Below are 19355 nucleotides of genomic sequence, written 5' to 3'. Positions count from 1 at the left end.
TAGTCTGAAAATATCTGCATAATGCTTGAAAACTAAGATTGAAGTTATTTGATTGTTTCTAACACTGCTAACATGATGGAAACAAAAAGGAAAGGTTCTCTTTTCATTGACTAATTACAAGGATCTCTTTGAATGAGTAAACCTTTCCTGAAAAGAAGGAATTCTGAAAATCAGAGGAATTTTTCATTGAAATACTTTATCTTTTAATGCATTTAGTGTATGTTTTTATAAATTTATATACTAAAATTAGGATATTAAAAATCCTTTTGAGATCTTTTCTCATAGATACTAACTTTCCATATAGGTTAATTGATGTTATTGAAGACATTGCAATAGTTGATGATAGGACTGAGTCCTCTTATTTCACATCTCTGAGTCCTGTAGATTCTACTCTATTGAGTACTCCAGGAGCACATTTTATTGTTGCCTTATTGTTTAAAAATCAGGAATCAAAATATTTAATAACATGAATTGTGTAATGCCATATCCTAAGGCCAAGACTTCTTTGATGATATAGTACATTTGGTTGAGTAGGCTATTATTTTTAACATTTTTGTTGAAAAGGAATAAATGTATGGACCAGTAAATTCCTTTCAATTTCTTTCCCCTTCTCTTGATTTAGTGCACTAGAACAATTTTTTTTTATAGATTGGTGGATTATGAACAGTGGGAATTTATTTCTTGTCATTCTGGAGGCTGGAAGTTCCAAATCAGGATGCCAGCATGATTGGATTCTATTGCGAGCTGTGTTTCAGACTGATGACCAAGACTGACTTTTTGTATTCTCACATCAGAGAAAAGTTCTCTGGCTTTGTTTTATAATAGTATTAATCACCTTCACAAGGACTCCACTTTCATGACACTACTGCATACTGAAGTCTCCACCTCCAATTATTATGGCATTAATTAAACTCTAAGATATTGAGATCAGGGCTCTAGCATATGAATTTAGGTAAGGAAAGCACAATGTTCAGTCCATAAAATCTCCCAAAGAAAATGACATCTAACATTTTGATATTGTCCTTGATATGCTTATTTTTGTTATCAAACCTGGCTATATTTATATTTGTATTATACATATGGATTTTTATATCCTGAAGGACTTTCCATGCCAGTATACTTAAGTCTGTTTTATGTTGTAAAACTTGTAAAACATTTCGTGGTCTGTTGATGCTACAGTGGACGAAAAGGTGTATGTATGTTTGTGTGTGTGCGCATGCACACATGCTCACACAGACATGCTCATATGTGTTTATATCTGTAAAATAAAGTGCGTGCATGCACACACACAGACATGCTCATATGTTTTATATCTGTAAAATAAAGTGCGTGCATGCACACACACAGACATGCTCATATGTGTTTATATCTGTAAAATAAATAATGTACTCTGGGAAGTAGAGTACTTAGATTTAATAACGTGTTTTAGAGTTGCCACCTTAGTCATTGCTACCACAGTTAGTTCCTTAGTGTGACTGCCATCTCCTCCTTGTTCACTTTTCTGATGCCTCTGACCAGGTTGCTAGCTGTAAATAGTATTTCCTATAAAACTTGAATCCCAGAAGATTTATTTTTGTGTGATTTTTCAACCTTCTAGTGGAACATGAAATATGTCTTTCAAATAGTCTCATATTGCAATTGTGATTACTCCCCAAATCATTCAGTTGACCTTGAGACTAAATTAAAATAAAGGGCCATCCAAGATGTAGGTTTTGCAAGTCCAGATAAGGAAGAGAAATGAGAAGCTACATACAAAAGCACTGGACTTTTCTTTTTACACCTCTTGCCTCTACCTTTGTTATGCCATAATTAGACTATTATAAGAGAGAAAGGTGTGGATTAGTGAAATGAACCTTGGAAACAGAAATGTCCCAAATGACACTGGAAAACTCATTTAAGACTCTATAGGAATGATTAAGTAATTTGATATAGTCTCATAATAGATTGATTTCTTAAAACCTGGTAATGCCAATTTTGAGAAAATGGGAAATATTTGTTATGTTAAATACGCAAGAATCAAAATGATATGAAAAGATATGATTTCAATTGTAAAAATCCAACCTGCCTATGCATTTGTGGGGGAAAAACATGTAAGTAATAGTGACTAGTATGACAAGGCAGGCTATAGGACTTTGTCTATATGTAACATTCTATTTTAAAACTTTGTTTTATAATAAAAATTAAATAATAAAAAGCATGTTCCCTTTGGTTATATTTCCCAGGGTGTCTCTACCACTGAAAAGAAACTAAATAATTATTTTCCTAATAGTATCTTCTTTTTTTTTAATTAAAAATAATACAGTTGTATTCCTATCAGATATTTAGTTTATGTTGAGGTTATTAACTAAATGTGATACTTGTCAGGAAGGTAGGATACACAAAAATATTACGTGATGAACAAATTGTTCTACAAAATAAATATGAGACAAAAATGTAAGAATATCTTAATGCATTTATTGCCAAATTAAAGTACTGCGTATTGTATATAAACCTACTTATAATATTTTACTGAAAAAATGGACAATGTGTGCTAATATATTGAAAACAAATATGTGGGAAAATTTAAAGATTATTTCTTGTTTTTCTTGCCTTCATTGCTTTAATAATCAGCTGATACCAATCAAATGATGTAATCATGTAGGATATTAAATGATGTAATAATGTGGGTTCATACATTGGTAATTACAAATATGTTACATTGTAATATGGTTTATATAGGTTTTTACTTCATAGATTGGGAACTTTTATATTTTTCTTTTATATGACTTATTATAATGTTAAAATAAATTATACATACTTTTAAATATCTGTGTGTGTATATTTAATAAGATACTTTAGGCAACATTATTATCAATGGATATTGAAATTATCAGGACCCACCTTAGAGGATAACATAATATCTTACTTGAACACCTATCTATGAGTACTTAAGTGGGATGACAGCATTTGATTTAAGCAGAGGAAATTTATGAAAAGAAATTGTACTTGGGAAAGTAAGTAGGAATCCATTATCTTGCATATACAGGACTCTGTGAGTGTTATTCATTCCAATGGGTAGAGTGTTCAGAGTGTTTTTTTTATAGATTGGTGGATTATGAACAGTGGGAATTTATTTCTTGTCATTCTGGAGGCTGGAAGTTCCAAATCAGGATGCCAGCATGATTGGATTCTATTGCGAGCTGTGTTTCAGACTGATGACCAAGACTGACTTTTTGTATTCTCACATCAGAGAAAAGTTCTCTGGCTTTGTTTTATAATAGTATTAAAGAAGTTATAGTAAAGAATGACCATGATTGCTAATCATCACCCTTTTAATACTCCCTAGGGATACTTAGAAAATTCTAATGGAAAGACTGTACTGGAGGCATATCATTTTACCTAGTAGGAACCCCTATCATTTAAGGACCTTTTCTACAAAATAGCTTTCTACTTGTTCATTAAATCTAAAATTACTTGGAGAATGAAAATGTATTGTTGTGGTCTTGGTAGTTTTTTCCCTATACCAATTCTATCCTAAATTTTGAGTCTAATATAATCATGATAATGCTACTTCCCATACTGGTTATTAGTTTAGGAATAGACATTGAAATTAATCCTAGTCAGCAGAACATAAAGATAATTCTGCCGGAGGCTTATGGTAAAGTTTTCTTGATCTTAGGAAAACATGACAGAGAATGAAGGTTGGTCTTCTTTTTCTGTATACTGCATATATTATTGTGTCATTTTCCTGTATACAGTTGTGATTTCTAAAACCATTGTAACTATCTTGCTGCCAGGCTGTCCTGGGAGCCAACTTTAAAGATGGCAAAGCAGACAGAAAACACTGGATGGTGACAATCAAATTACAATCCTAGAAGGTATTCTAACTTCTATTACATGAGCCAACAGAGTTCTTGTATCATATTATTTGAATAAAGAATATTTATTTTCTCCAGTCAAGTACATTTTATGTATGATTGCATTTGATTTATGGAATGGATAGAGCCAGTAGAGGGTTTTAAAATGTATTTGCATGAATGGGGGAAACCATGGAATAGAGCAGTGAAGCCACCCTCTTCTAGGCTGGGATGTAGAGGACCCTTGTTATTGCTTTCAAAAAACCAGAAACTATTGCTTATTGTGCCTTTAGAAATTGATTTTGCACCTGTAGATATAGCAACACTAGAGAAAATTAGGAGAAAATACTGGATTTTGTTGGCTATGTTTGCAGTGTAGAATAAAGAAACAAATATAGGCTAAAGTTGGTTCATTTGAAAATTGACAGAGAAAATATTTCTACTGTGAGGTGTCCTTATTGCCTGGGGCCTGAATCTAAATTGAAGGACAGTCTAATAATTTGATGCTTTCTAGGTTGGGACAATTGATTTTGTACCTTAAAGTTAGTGCTAGTAGTGGCTTCGAGGTTGAATATTTAGCTAGAGAAGAGTTGGGAAAAGATTAATCTCATCTTTCTGACTTCTGGTAGGCACCTTCCTTTAAGCATTCTCTATATTATCAAAGGGGCAGAGACAAAATTGTGCTAAATTCAATTTGAGGTTTTTTTAAATTGCATCGTAGCAGAGGCCATTAAATTGAGGCTGTTAGAATAGACAATCATAGAGCTCATTCCAATGGGTAGAGTGTTCAGACACCTAAAATGAGTCTAAAACTCATTGATGGTAGTTACAAGTCCATAAATTTGATGGGTTCAGATATACTGGATGATTCTGAGTCTTAATGAGAAATCTATATTCAAAGAAATAATAAACCTGGGAACAACCTGTGACTGTTAAATTCATAGGGCAAGTTCCCAGGTTTCCATGACTCTAAGCAAATGAGCTGATATGGCTTGCTGAGAAGGCATTCCCAACAAGACTCATTATGGTTTGGATCTTAAATGACCCCCAACTGCTCACATATTGAAAACTTAGTCCCCAGCTGCTGGCTGATAGTGGAACCATTAAGAGGTGGGACCTCACAGAAGGAAGTGTGGTCATTGGGGGTTTGCCCTCAGAGGGGCTACTGGGTCCTCATTCTCCCTGTGTCTCTCTTTACTTCCTGGCTGCTAAGAGGCGAGGGATTTCCTCTGCCAAGTGCTTACTGCCATGATGTGCTGCCTCACCACAGGCCCATAGGCAACGGGGGCAAGTGATTGTGAACCTCTGAAACTGTAAGCCAAAATAAATTAACTTGTCTCCTTTTAAGATGTTTTTCTAGGTATTTGGTCATAGTGACAAAAGACTGGTTTAGTAGAAAGCTGGTTACTCAATGTTCCATATAGGAGCATGGATGAAAGCAAGCTTCCAAAAGCAGGACCATGAGCTACCTGGGAATATATTCTCTTGCCAGACTTGGATACCTTCACTTTTCCTATTTAGGAACAAAAGCCATAAGGGTGCTTGGACCAGTGATGACTTTGGATTACTTCTCATTTACCTGATTTTCTTGCATTTTATCATTGTTATTTTGTGGAAAAGCTCCACTGATAATGTGTATATGAATGTGAGGGAGCAGACCTTAGCATTTAGAGAGAGTTCATGAGGCAGTTTGAACCTACTGGAAATAATGGCTGGAGGTGATGGAGATACAAGTGGCCAACAGCTGTATAAAAAATAAAGGCCATCATTACAAATCATCAGGGAAATATAAATGAAAACCACAGTGCAATAACATCTTACTCTAATATGAATGCCTGTTGTCAAAAAGACATTAGAAAAGTGCTGGCTGGGTGGGAATGTAAATTGGCACAACCACTATGAAAAATAGCATGGAGTTTCCTCAAAAAATTATAAGTAGAACTACCATATGATCCAGCAATCCCATCACAGGGTATATATGTAAGGGAAATGAAATCATATCAAATGACAAAGATTTCTGCCCTTCCATGTTTATTGCATTCCTGTTCACAATAGCCTAGATATGGAATCACCTAAGTGTCAATCAACAGATGAATGAATAATGTAAATGTGTAAGTATACAATAGAATACAATTCAGCCATGAAAAGAACAAGATCCTTATTTGTGACAACTTGGATGAACCTGGAAAACACTATGTGTAGTGAAATAAACCTGGCACAGAAAGAAAATGATCTCACTCATATGGGTAATCTGAAAGAATTGATTTCATGGGAATAGTAAAATAATAGTTGCCAGAGCCTGAGTGTGGTGAGAAGAAGGGTTGGATGCAGAAAGATTGTTTAGTGGATAAAAATCGCACTTATAGAGATGGAAGATTTTCTGTGTTATACTTACACAGTATATTAACTATATTTAATAATGTGTTTCAAAATAGAGATGATTTTACATGATTTATCAAAGAAGTGTTTGCAGCAATGATGGGTATAGTAATTATCCTGATTTCATCTGTATACAATGTATACATGTATTGAAACATCACATTGTACTCCATACATTTGTGCAATTATTGTGTCAGTTAGAAATAAAACATAGAAAATAAAATGAATTTAATGAAGATAACCTGGATCATTAATGAGAATCTGGTACTGTGCCTGTAAAGTGCTTGGAGTACAAGATAAGTCTTATTATAGTTAAGCCTGTGTGATCTATGACTTTTTGTTACTTGAAACACAAAGATCTTTTATGGTAAAGTCTTTCCTTGGACATTTACATAAGGTGGCTTAAGTAAGTCTAAAAACTGTTTTGTTACTTCACCAACTTAGAATTGTTGGCACAATCCAGAAGTATACACTCAACAAGGATAAAGATGGGTCATCAGGCTCTTGTTTTTCTTATTCTTTTTTTAACTTGAAGGAGGGGACAGTATACTAAAAGTAGAGGGACATAAATCCAGAATAAATAGAACGACCATAGCCTTCAGCAAGGAGTAGAATAAATCAAGAAGACAAATTTGGCCTAACTCTAAAAATTTCAGTGAGATCTAATAGATTGATAAAAACATTGATGTGGATGAGTAGGTCCCTGATGTGGAAACCAGGGAGCCAGGGCTGATGCTTCCCTAATAACTAACTAGATTATAATAAAAATAGTTTCTTGGCCACAGTTGCCTCCTGTTAAAATGAGAGGACTGGTGTGGACACTCTTAAGTCCTGTCCTGCTCCAAGGTTCTTAATTTATTTGAGCAAGTTAGCACTAGAGTTTTGCTTTGGATAATTTATGAAATACTTCATTTATTTAATACTTTTTCTTTGTTCTGAATGGGCTGAATTATTAGATGTTAGAGAAATGTTGTTTACTAACTGTTGTGACAATCTATCTCGTGATTTTTTTGAGCTTTTATATTTACATTTATTCTTCATTTAATTTTTATAACACTACTATAATTGAATATTAAAAAAAAACAATAGCACAATAGCAAGTAGTGAACATATTATGATTTAGTCCTTCACTCATTCACTACTGCATATAAAATATCTGTAGTGAGTGTTATTCACTGGCCCCATTAAGAGGTCTGACACTGAACACCACTTCTGGGATGATGCTCATCATCTTCATATGCTTCTCCATTATAATGGCGCCATCTTTCCTGATTTGGATCAAAGTCCACCAGTTCTACCTGATCCATTTCATCAGTCTCTTCTACTTCCTTCCTCTCAGGTAGGAGTTTTTCCAGCAAAGAGAGTTTGTCAGGAGAGAGAAAGCCATTTCAGGAAAGTTTATCTTAAACTCAATGGTTAGGTGACCCTTTTCCTATGATCTATGATAAATTGGCATACCTTAGTTTAGCATACACTGTATCTCCATGCCAGACAATCTGACCAGGATGAGAGGTGATGATTACGGTTTGATTATTAAGAGTGGCTATTGGCTTCTGGAAGCCACATGATGCTTCTACCAGCTGTTTGTCCATACACATGAAAAGGTCTTCTCATGGAAAGGTCTTCCCCTTGTCAAGTGAGACAGCATGGTCCTTCTGATCTAACACAATGATAGTATCTCCTGGTTCCAATCCTGGCTCTTGGTCTCCTTTACCATGGACTGTTATCTTCTGTCCATCTTTCATGCCTCTGTCAATATGAACTTCTACAATCTTCTTCTCTCCAACTATCTTCCTTCCATTGCAGTTTTTTCATCTATCTTGGGACTGATCCATTTCCCATGACTCTGGCACTCCATGCACAAGAACTGAATTTGCTGAACCATTCCAGGTCCTGTCTGATGAATTCTTATTTGCATTCCAGTACCTCGACAGTTGGACGGCACTCTACTGCTCCTTACCACCTTAGCCTTCACATTTGTCACAAATCACATTCTTTTGCAGAGCCAGTTTTCTTGTTGCACCATTATATAAATCTTCTAACGTTGCTGAGAGCTGATGCACGTTTTTACCTCTCTTTTTCTCTCTGCATTCCTCCTCCTCCTCCAAAAATCATATCAAAGATGTCCATGGGGGAGCCAAAACCACCACCTGCTCCACCCTCCTTAATTGCTTGTTCTCCTTTGTCATATAATTCCCTTTCCTTGGCATCAGAGAGAACTTCATAAGCTTGAGAAATTTGTTCAAACTTTTCTCCTTCATTTGGATTATTATCAGGCTGGTACTTCAATGCCAGTTTCCTATAAGCCTTTTTCAATTCTTCTGCCTGGCATTGGGTTTGACCCCCCAAAACATCAGAGTAAGTGGTTTCTTTCACCATTTTCTACAGCTGGTGAGTGGCTGGGGCCCACGTTGGGGAGTGGGAAGGAGTGCGTAACTGTGTGCAGCTTTGGCAGCTGCCGCTCCTCTGCCTCTCACCGAGTGTTCTGGAAAGTTTCCCCATGTATTGATTTTAAAATAATTTTCTGTTTAAACAAATTTACCATGGTGTGTTGAGCAAAAGTCCTAACCTTTCCTCAAATTTCTAAACAATCTTTTTGTATTTCATAAACTTTACTAATAAAAAGCATTTTAAGCATATAATAGTTGATATAATTTCTCTAGAAAAAAATATTTTTCCTGTTAACCCTATTAATTTTGTCTAACACCACTTACTTGACCAATTATAGAAGAATCTTAAACAATATATACAACCAGATGGAAACAGAGATTCTTTGAAACATGCCTGGCATGGATTACATATGTTTTCATGTAAATGGTTTTTGGTAAATGGTTACCAGCCTCTGTAGCGATTGAATATTAGGTTTACAGATTGAGAAATAAATATTGATGATAATCAAAGTTAAACTAGTTCTGCTGCTCATTAGATTTTAATTACATTGTTTGCATGTATGTATATGAATTACATATGGAACAGTTGTAAAAATCTGTAAATTATTTACTGTTATCAGAAAGGTTTAAGAAACAAATTTACATTTGTTAAAGAATATAGCCAATGCTTTGTTTACTAATATTTAGTTTATATAATATTTCTAAATATTTCTGTGCCTTAGAATAAAAGTGTTTAAAACTTTGTTACATATGTAGAGGGAAATAATTACACACAAATTGTGGAAAATCAGATATTGTAACCTCACATTAATTTAATAATTTGTGCTTTTTAATTAAGAAAGTACCTCCCTTATTTTAAAGAGAATGTGATTTTGAAAATATGTACTGATGGGATAATTTGAATTATAGCAGTGAAAATCATCAATTTCATGCCATTATGTTTCTGTTTTGTTTTGGTGTATTTGATACCACATATGTATTTTGTTTATGTCTTGAAATGGGAGATTTGGTAAATGGGTCATAGAGTAATAAATTCTAGAATCTAATAACCCTTTTAACTTTGCATTAAAAAATGTATTCTTCCACTTGTAAATTTTGACTGTACTAATGAATAAATGATAAAACACTAATGTTTAATACAATATTTTAATTATATCTGTTATAGATATTGACATAGTTTCAACATTTCCAATATTTTTATATCTGTTAGTAAATGCTTCATTATTTTATGGTTTTGTATTTTTGTTTAATAATAACCCCATGCTTATCTATGTGAAGTGATATTTCATTATGATTGTGATTTGAATTTCCCTAAAGGTTAGTTGATGTTGACTATCTTTTTATGAACTTGCCATTTGTACGTCTTCTTTGGAAAATTATCCAAGACCTTTACTTGTGTTCTAATTTATATTTCCATTCTGTAAACATCTGTCATTCCATTCATTTCAAGAGTTTTCATTCTTAGACATGATTAGTGTATCTGCTTAAAAGTCTATAATAATTCCATCATCTAGATCAATTCAGGGTTCTGCCTGTTGATTATCTTTTCTCCTGAGAATTTTTGGAATTTTTCTGATGCTTTGTGTGCTGGATACTTTTTATATTTATTCTATACATTTTGAATATTATGAATTTTGAATCCTGCTAAAATCCCATCAATAATTTGTTAATTTGTTTTATTTTAACGTGTGATCTACCCAGTTATGTTCAGGTTACAAATCTTAACCTCTTGAGGACCTTGGCTTCAGTGGCATTTTAATTTTTTAAGTTTGGGAGGTGGACAGTAGTCTACATGATAGTTATTTTGAAATCATTTGCAGTATTGATCTTGGTCAATATCGCACATGTGTGTATCATAATTGACCAGGAGTGTGCACCATTCATACAGATTTAAGGGGTGCCTTTGTTCTACAGTATTACTTGTGATTTTTCTTGGATGTTTTGTCTCCCAGAGACTTGCATAAATTTGTGGCAACAAAAGGTTGAAGACTGGAGATTGTTGTTATTGAGTATTGGATAAAGAAAAGTCCTAAGAAACTTGTATGTATTATAAAATCAATTATTTATGATATTAAGTTAATATAAATAACATTGTGATATTAAATAAAGTCTATATATGTAAACTACATGTGACAATTTTATTTCCTGTTAGCAGAAAAATATCCTTCCATTTGCTCATGTTTAAAATAATGAAAAAAAATGGAAATTAGTTAAAATGCCTAAATGAAAAGAAAATCTGGATCTGTACTAAATTTTAAATTTAAGACATGGTATGGCCTTGGTTAGTTTCAAGAGTCAAGAGGCTTTGGAACAAAGCCAGGTGCAGTGGTGCACACTTGTAATCCCAGCTACCCAGGCAGGAGGGTCCCAAGTTCAAGGCCAACCTCAGAAACTTAGACTCTGTCTCAACAAATAAAAGGGGCTGTGGATGTAGCTTAGCAGTAATAGAGTATCCCTGGATTCAATCTCCAAAAAAAAAAAAAAAAAATGGTAGGGCATTATATCCAAAAGAAGTGTGAGTCTTGCATTATTCATAGTATATAGGTAACTCAGTTTTCTCTAGTATGTAAACTGGCAGTGTATACGAGTTAATATACTTTTGATGATCATATTTTTCTTCCCCAATAAGATAGGTAGAATTATTTTAATATATTGAAGCTTTGAAGCAAGATTCGGTTATTTATTGAGAAGCTGAAATATAGAGCCTAAATATCAAGACTATGAGTTTATAACTTTATTTTCTCACTGGAATTCTTTATAAAAAATAAAATAATTGATGATTTATGGTTCTATCATTCCCATAATAAATGGGAAAAATATTAATGTTTGTATCTGGTATTCTTTTTATTTTCACTGGAGGAGTTAGAATAATGAATGCTCTTTTCTTTGGAATATCATTTCTTTTAAAAACATGTATATGAAATTATTATAATTAAAAGTAGGTTCACTAATTGAAAGAACAAGTCTGTTGAGATATAGTGACTTTGAATCCACTATTAATATTTTGTTTATTTTTAATTAATGTACTTCAAAGAATATTGTGATTTTGTTTGTTTTAAACGATTCAGTTTAAGACTTGTAAACAGGCAGCTTTCACATTTTTCTACTTCTTAAATTTTCCTTTATGTATTAACTTTAATGTTAAGCCTTTGCCTCTTAGAACAATTTTCACTGGCTTCCATGGACAGCCTAAAAATGCAATACATTTCCACCAAGCCGCAATACATTTCCACCAAGCCATATGACCATATGACTGTGAAGAATTTCCAGATGTTACTCAAAAAACAGCAACGAAAGTTGCTTCTTATTCTCTCATTTGGAGACCTGAGGTGTATCTTCTGTTTTTTTTTTTTAAATGTGTGGAAGCATTCATACTTTGTTTTACCACCCTCCATCTAAGAGTTGGATAGGAATTATACATTAATTTGATATTAGCCTAAACTTTTTACTAAATAATGAACAAGGGTTACTTTGAAGCCCTGTTTGGAATATATTAACTAAAAGATATTTCTTTTCAATAATTTAAAATACATTGATGTTTATTTAAATAATTCCATATAAAAACTCATGTTCTACATTTAAACAAAATGAAATTATAAAATTTAGGAATTTGTAGTTAATTTGGTATTTCCTGTTAAAAATAGAACTAAACACTTTTATCTTCTTCTAATTTTATAACATTTTAAACCTCAGTTTAAAGCATGGCTATATATACTATTTAACCTTCCCATCCAATAACGTGGAATATCTTTTAATTTGTTCAATCTTTTTGGGCCTTTTAAAATTTTTCCAACTTTTTTTTTTTCAGTAGAGATCCATGAATACTTTGTTAAATTTTGTTCTCCATATTTAGTAGATTTTCTTGCTGTTGTGAATGGTTTCTCATTTTATTATATTCTATGTATATTTATTGCAAAAGTAGAGGAATACCATCGATTCTTAAAATTGAACTTTAATTGGGTATGTTGCTACACTTTCTGATTAAGATTTTATTGACTGTAGTAGTTTTTCTAAATAGACCATGTAGTAGTCTGTGAGTAGAGCAGTCTGATTCCTGTCTTAAAGCACTTACATAGCTTTTTTATTTTTTCCTTTTCTCTTTAATAATATAACAAAGACTTAGCCAACTATATTAAAAGTAATGGTGAGAATAGAAATACTCACCTTATTTTGTTTCTTTAATGCTTCAGACATTTTTCACTAAGTAGTGATTATTTTGGTTTAGGTTTCAAATATTTAACAATAAAGTACTTTTTTCCCCTGAATATCAATGTTCCACAGAAGAGGCAGGTACCATATGGTACTAGACCAATGGTTTTATTCTTCGACTGCATTTAGATCACTTGGAGGAATGTAGAGATACCTGTATTTGGGTTCTTGCTTTAGAGCTTTCCATTGAATTGATCTGGGGTAGGATTCAGACTTTAGAAGAATCTTCCTAGAAGATTCTTACATGCAGTACATTGAGATTCTTTGAAGTAGGCCATTAAAAGTAATCAACTTCTACAGAACGTGTGTCTAAAGTAGTTTGAAATGTTAAATACTCTGTATTTAAGATTACATTGACAGAACAATAGAGAACTGTGGGTTTGTGCAGTTACAAACAAAAAATGTCAATGGTTTCTTTATGGATATCATAGATTTTAATATGTAAGAAGACATTTTAAATTTCTTAGGGAGCAAATTATCCCTGTTTTATTTTGGGTATATTGATGGCTTCTAGACACTTAAATTAATATTTTTCAAAGGATCTCTAACTCACACCAGGTATCCTAATGCCCTGTTTACATGTTCCTAAAATGAATTAAGAATGAGATTAACATGTCCATCATCTGCATACATGGTCAAGAACCATTGATTAGAGGGTCACATAGGATAAAGAGTAATTGCACAGTACAAAATATATATAATCTCATGTAAATCATAAAAAGAAAAGCTAGTGTGTGGTCTTCATTTGTATATCTGTATTATCAGAATCTGTTCATAGGTACTCAAATATTAGCAGCCCCCTGTTTTTAAAGCCTGACCAATATAACATATAATCCAAATGTCATATTCTCAAAGCTCATATTCTCCACTGACAGGACTGTCATTAGAGCAAAAAATTTCTTTCAAGATTGCCTATATCATACAACAAACCTATCCTCTCTACACTTTGCCCATTTTTGTCTCTATCTAGTCCTCATGCCTGTGGCTACACTGCCTCTGACTGTTCCACTCTCTGAGGATGGAGCCAACATCTGCAGCTGCCTGATAACCACACTTTCCCCTCTAGTGTGGGCCCAACTCCAGAATAGAGAGCACCAAGCTCCTTAGTTTCTTTCCTACCCATTCTTCCTTATAGGATTACAAAGGGTAAATTTCCTAGTATCTTTACTGACTTTTACTTGGTGTGTAGGGAAATGGGAAAGAATCCCTTCTGATTACCAAGTTAAGAGTGTGTAGGGGGCAGAAGAGCAGTCAGTCACTGCCTTTTTGGGGAAGGAAATGAAGAAAACGTCCTGAGAAAAGAAGAAAAGTATAGTACCATTCATGGCACTGTTATTTTGAGTTTAAATAAATGACTTGAAAACATTTATGCTACAGTTACTAAAAGCTTTTATGGAAGAGGTAGGAGGGATGCCAGTGTGCAAGTGTACATGTTAAGAATGTTTACTACCCCATTCAGAACGACTGATAGCCCTTATTTCTAAGAAAAAATGCATCCTTCATTCTTGTGTTAGCTCTCCACTGCTATGACAAAATGCCTAAGATAATTATCTTAGAGGGAGAATTTATTTTGACTCAGTGTCAGAGGTTGATTGGTTCTGTTGCTTTTACTGTAGTGAGGCAAAAGATCAAGGTGGGGAATGTGTGGTAGGGCAGAGATGCTCACCTCATAGTGACTGAAGTGTAGAGGATAAAAAGGGGTAGGGTTCCACTTTCCCCTTCAAGGGAACACTCCCAGATGAACTAACTTCCTCCCACTAGACCCACTTTCTCAAGATTTCACCATTCCCCAACAGCACCGCAGGCTGGCAACCAAGCTTATGGGCCTTTTGGGGACATTTATTAGCTAAATCATAGTAGTTCTAAACAACTTTTCTTGGAAAATACTTTAGATCCAATTAGGCAGTTTGGGCAGAAGTTTTGAAGTTCAAAATCAATAAAATACACACAAATACCCAATAAGCAAAAATAATGTAAAGCAGAAGCAAGTGGTATAAGAAAAATTGAAACATTTCTCTACATTAAATTTTGATATGAATTTGTTTTTTATTTAGTGGGCTGGGTAGTCAGTGCTTAGTCACATAAAAGGTTGGAGTAACATTTTAAATGGTTGCCACTGTTGAATAGGTGTTTCTTGGTATGCAGTAAGATATTTAAAAATGTTTCAGTTAAAAAGTATGTAAAATTATTGTACATACATTGGGCCCTGAGTACTGGGGATGTGGCTTAGTGGTAGAACACTTGCCTTGCTTGCACAAGACCCTGAGTTCAATACCCAGTATTGAAAAACAATGTGTGTGTGTGTTAGGTTCCAGTATTTCCTGTCTGGCAGGCTGTTTAATTGTTTGCTGATTAATTACGTACAGTTTCAGATGTTTACTTTCTGTCCTTACAAAGGAAACACAAGCTTATGGGTGAATTGTGCTCTCAAGGACCAAAGACAAATCATCAATTTTGAAAATTAACAAACATAATTATAGCCTACTTTATGGACTGCTTATAATTTATACTTTAATAATTTATTTTTAATAGCTCATTTTAACTTGTTCAATTTATTTTTGGAATGTATGGGCTAATTAGAAATTCTTTTGGTCAAACAAATTTTCAGCTTCCTAAAACCCAGTATATTTTAATGTCAAGTCTAAATTCCTTATTCATATTTTAACATTAACACTTATGGTGTCATCCTTCTCCCTAGGAATAGTTCTTCTTGATTTTCTGGAACTAAGTGTGGTTTTCCATGACCTACGTGGACAAAATGACTACTACTGAATATAATTTCATTTTATCCAGGCATTTAGAAGTAGTATATGATTTTTACAGTTTCCTTGTTTAATCCTCAAGAGCGGCACTAATAATTTGGTGATTAAAACATAGGACTCAAGTCTAGTTATTCCTGGCTACCGAGTCATGCTGAGTTAGTTGGATATTGCCATGTTGAATTCATTTTTCTTTCTTGAATTTTAAAGCCTATTTCATTTAAGTTCTTTACATTCTGTTATCTGAGTAAGAGTGTTACCTTTTAAATACTTAATATATTGTATGTACTATGTTTTAGATATAATGTGCTCCTCCAAAAGTCATGTATTGGAAACATGATCTCCAATGCAGGCATGTGCAGAGGTGCAATGATTAGATCATGAGAGCTTTAACCTAATCAGTTGATTAATCCATTTGATGGATTAATAATTGGAATGGATTGCTGGATGATAACTGTAGGCAGGTGGAAGTAGATCACAGGAGCATGCCCTTGGGAATGTTTGATCCTGTTTTGATCCTGATTTCTCAAGTTCTCTTTCACTCTCTCTACTTCCCAGCAGCCATGAGCTGAGCAGTTGCCTCTGCTATGCCCATTTGCCATGATGACCTGCCTCACTTAGAACATAGGCTCCAAATAAACTTTTCCTTCTCTAAGTTGTTTTGGTCACAACAAAGCAATCATTTGCCAGTTTATGAGAAGTATTCCAATTGAGTAAAATTCACCTTCCTGGCATTCAGTTTTAGATTATGATTAATAGTGTTTAATTATGGAATGTTTAAAAAGATGTAAAGTTAGAAAAGAGTATGAATGAAACTTGTTTCTTTTCATTCTTTTTATTTCATCAGAAAATAATTAATTGAATTTTCAACCTTATTCAGTTTGCTATTTTAGTGAACTTTTTCACTGCTATGACAAAAAGATCTGCAAGGACATTTAGAGGAGAAAAATTGTATTGGGTGCTCACAGTTTCAGAAGTCTCAGTCCAGAGATGTCCAGCTATATTCCCTGGGGCTCCAGGTGAAGCAGAACATCATGGCAGAAGTATGTGGTAGAGAAAAATTGACTCGGGACATCACATTAGGAAGCAGAGAGCAATAAGGACAAAATATATACCCCAAAAACACACCCCCAGGGACCCACCTCCTCCTATATATACTACTTGCCTTACAGTTATTACCCAGTTAATCCCTATCAGGGACTTAATGCAAATCAGATTAAATCTCATTACCCAATCATCTCACCTTTTAACATTCTTGCATTGTCTCATCCATGAACTTTTGGGGGCCATCTAACATCTAAACTATAACACTGTATTTTTTAAATTTCCTTTTATTGATGTAGCACATGTAGTTTTAAATACTTTCCTGTAGTAGTTGAATGATGTTTGTCTTTAATAAGTTAGGGAAGATATAAACTAGGTGTTGAAGTGGAAATAAGTTGTCATTTAAAAAATTTATTTATGTAAAACAGACATGAAGATGTGCATCACTAGTGAAGGATGACAGAAAGTTATGCTCCTGGGAGTAAGAGTTCAGTTTTTTAAAATCTTACGTGCCTGAAACGTCCCCAGCAGAATTTCTCATATGGATGGACAGTGACTGCAACATTTTAACTACATGGAATTGTTATTTTATTTGAGAAGCCCCCACAGGGACCATTTCAAAGCTAGAACTGTCAGCCAGATCCAGGTGTAACTGCTTGAGTAGTTATCATCACCTTATTGGTTGAGAAACTTCACTTTCATTAACAGTTGTGTAAATAAATCTCCTTACTATATACATTTTTTTCTTTCAGTATGTAGTGGTTAAAATTAAACTTCAATTACATAAAAATTAAATAAAATAATTTGCCTTCGAGTGATTTAGAATTTTCTTTCCAAAGACATCCCAATATTTTAAACTATGAGGAGTTAGGATTCTCACTGTTTGATAACAGGTGTATTCTTAGTTCCATGATAATGTCAGTGCCACCTCTCACTTTAATGCTGTGAGTCAGTCATGGGGTGTGTTGTATTTCATTTCATTCTTAATGACTTGTGTCAGCCTGGGATCGATCTTATGCAGGGTTAATTAAACTGAAACACTGAAGTTAAGTATGAAAATATTAACATCTATCAATTCAATGTTTTTATATTATCCATCACATAAATCTATTGAAACATTGTACCTATCATTAATTGTTAGTATATGAAGAAAGATTCCAGATGGCTTTTTATCCCATCATATAGTAGTTTTTCTTTCATTTCATTTCATAATTGTTTTTTCCACAGTAAAAAATAGGTAACTTTTCATATTAGCTGGCTAAATAAACTCTATGAGCCATGTTATCTGTAGTGAATCAGATTGCAGGAAGGATTTATCGGTTTTAAAGTGAGCACCTAACTTGGAAATGACCATGAAATGATCTATTTAGTCAGTTCATGCAAAAAGGATGTAGACCTGGATTTGTAAAAATTTTCCCCTGATTTTTTTACTTTCTTGACATAAGATACTTTTGATATTTTTTCCACATTAAATAATTGCATGATGGTTGGTGATCACAACCAAATGCTAAGAAACATTTAAGGTACATGAAAAGTCACTTTTGGGATTTGAAGTAAAAATTCATCTTAAGGGGAAGAAATGTGCCAGATGTAAATTTGGAATAACACAATTTGATCCATTCTTTCTAGTGGGTTACATTCTACTAGGAAAGATGGGAATAAATAAAGTGCAGAGAGGAATATGGAAAGCTTTTTAAGCATGTTATATTTAAGGGTAAAGAGGAATTAACTTGGCAAATAATGGGGAAAAATATTGAGTCAGTGGAAGAGCCAGGAGGCCATGTATGCATAGTATATTCAAGGAAATCAAAGAAGAAAAAAAAAGTATTCTTATCCCTGATTTTATAAGATGATTTATAAGATCTCTGTGCTTCAGAGATCAATTTGTTTGCCTAAATAAGACAAGTAATAAGTAGAAAGTTGTACTGTCTGCAAACCCATTCCTTTTCCAGTATCCTATACCAACCTAGGCAATGGAAATACTTTTGCTAAGTAACAGGCCTGGCAATTTGTACCCTGTGCCTTTATTTTAGACTGAATAGTCTACCTTAGAAAACCTGGGGAAGATAATATTTTAATCTCTTGAAACATTTGTCTGTATTGATGACTTTTATGTGTGGGCATCAATCATGAGGAAATGTCCGAAGGAAGTATGACATTTTCCTGTACTTTACAGAATTTATAAATTAAATGACAAGATTGGATCGGATTAATCAACACATTCAACTAGGAAATTCATATAAATACAGGTCAGTTTGTATTAGTGTCTAACAGATTTTTTACAGATTTGAAGTTGGGTGCTGAAAGTAGGTTGGAAATTATGGCAAAAGTTCTCTTGAAGAGGTTGCAACAAGCTTAGGATTGCACTGCAAAGCAAGTAGAAGGGCACTGGGAAGGGTGAAGAGATAGGAAGGAGGCTACTGGTACAGAGTGGTTCTGGGTTTATACTGAAGAACAGAGGCCAATGAGGCCATTTGTGAGTCCAGAACACTAGTCAGAGGATTTTAAACTTGGCACAGTGGCTGATGAGGCAATGGTAGGCCAATACATTTTAAAGCAATTGGGAACCAACAGAAGTTAGAGAATATTTTTCTATGCTGTGTTAAAAATTACTTTAGGCTGTAGCAACAGTGTTAGAAGATACTCAGATAACTGTCTACTCCTAATGAACCTTTAAAGAAACATTTATCAGTTATTTCTTTTCTTTCCTCTAAGATTTTACAAATGAAAATAGGCAA

The 19355-nt window shown here is 33.7% G+C and overlaps 1 protein-coding gene and 1 pseudogene across 2 annotated transcripts in view; one reads left to right on the top strand and one right to left on the bottom strand.

The window, feature by feature from the left end:
• The window catches only part of Crppa (CDP-L-ribitol pyrophosphorylase A), a 322232-nt gene that overhangs the window by 218396 nt on the left and 84481 nt on the right, over positions 1–19355 (top strand). The window lies entirely within an intron of this gene.
• LOC124991600 (dnaJ homolog subfamily A member 1-like) lies at positions 7400–8594 on the bottom strand (annotated as a pseudogene).

This window comes from Sciurus carolinensis, chromosome 8 (assembly GCF_902686445.1).
Source record: "Sciurus carolinensis chromosome 8, mSciCar1.2, whole genome shotgun sequence".
Taxonomy (NCBI): domain Eukaryota; kingdom Metazoa; phylum Chordata; class Mammalia; order Rodentia; family Sciuridae; genus Sciurus; species Sciurus carolinensis.
This window is presented reverse-complemented; position numbering and strand designations above follow the sequence as displayed.